This window comes from Sinocyclocheilus grahami, unplaced genomic scaffold, assembly GCF_001515645.1.
Source record: "Sinocyclocheilus grahami isolate Dianchi unplaced genomic scaffold, SAMN03320097.WGS_v1.1 scaffold4405.1, whole genome shotgun sequence".
NCBI classification, from domain to species: Eukaryota; Metazoa; Chordata; class Actinopteri; order Cypriniformes; family Cyprinidae; genus Sinocyclocheilus; species Sinocyclocheilus grahami.
The window spans coordinates 13,821-15,549 of record NW_015509347.1 but is presented as its reverse complement, the minus strand read 5'-3'; positions in this window follow the sequence as shown (position 1 = coordinate 15,549).

The window sequence follows — 1,729 nt, the reverse complement described above, 5'->3', positions numbered from 1 at the left end:
TTAGCTTTTCATCAGCTCATGAACCCCTTGCAGTTCCCTCACAAACCCAAGTTAGGGAAACAATGCTATAATGCACTGAAATTCCATAAAAAATGGGAAACCTCTTTTAGCTGACTTTTAGGTTTCATAAAGGAAACTAGCATTAAATTACAAAATTCCCTAGTTGTGTTTTATTGTTTGGCCTGCTTTAACCTGATTTCCTCTGTAGAGGGCGATAGATGATAGTCATGATGGCAGAGATCAACAATCTCCCTATTACAGACCTATTGACAATCCCTTATTCAGTGCAAGACAAGAGGACCAAGCAGGAGTAATGAAAGTGTGTCAAAAATAAACCATTACAGTTGTAAAGTAATGTGTCCTAATGCCAGTATGGCCAGTATGTGCTTTTATTTCATGTCTTGCTGTACTGTTTCATCACTAGCAGATGTCATATACAAAGATGAATCTAACATAGGGTTGTCAATGCTTAAAAACAACTGCCAGTCTGTCACCAGCAGGCAAATCAAGCTGCTGAACTTGTCTAAACTTGAACTTGGCTTTGTATTAAGACATTTAGTAGAAAGAGATGTAATCGAATCAAATGAAACCAGCCTCTCTGTTCACTTTGCGGCTTTATATTATAATAGTATGTAGTATTGCATTAACTTAGGAGAAAGGGACATTTAGTTCAAACAATTACATTTTTGTTAACAGGTGACAGTATCTTGTTTCTTCTGAACAGTGTGCGTCTTCGTCTAACCACTATCTATTCAGCGGGGCTTTCTGTGGGTATTTATATTTTTGGAAAGTTCTGGATTTTTTTGCTGCCGCACACACACACACACTTTCAAATGTTTGTAGAAAGCTGTTGCAACTTCTTCATAAGGCAAAGTTGAAATGAATGACAGAAGTAAAGTTCCAGCAGAACCTGGATTTGCACAGATTGTGTGTGAACATTACCATTATTCTGCAGAAAGTGATGAAATAAATGTGTTAAAAGTAGATGATAATTATACACTTTTTTGACATCCTTTGGTGGATGTGTAGAAGGCAAGGCAAGAATTCAATTTCTGTGTAAATCTGTTTTCTGCAGATTTCTGCGGTCAGTGACACTTGATGACTGCATACTGCACAATACTGGTAAAGCTTTCTGCCAAAACTGCATTATGCAACATTCTTAACACATGGCATTTATTTCAGCTAGTGGTGCCAGATTATTTTACATTTTTATTGCAGTTTGTGTAAAAGTGTCTTAATGATTGACTGAACAATAAATGAGTGCAAAAAAACACAAAGATATTAAAATTGTGACTGATAATGTGACATCCTGTTCATTCGTCAAGCTAGAAATGGAAAGTCAGAAGCTTACTGTATTGCAGTCTGCTCAGGTTGTATATTTTGGGTATTCCATGTATATTGAATGTAAAAAAAAAACAAAATTGGGTAAGAACAGTGAGCTTGTGTGCTCATCTGAAGTCCACAGTAATTATTTATACACTAAAAATATAGTTAGCTGAACTGATTTGCTGTATTGTTGACAGCAGGTAGATCTCCCTCATATCAGGCATGTTTTATCATTGTTTACTTCATCAGTTTCCGCATGTTTCATCAGTCCTGTTGATACATTGCATTGTTTCGCAGATGAAAGAAGATATCATGTGATAACAAAGAAAACATTACACAGAACCTGTGCTACAGAACATCAGTTTGTTTCTTATCAATTTAAGATTTCTTTTTTTTTTTTTTT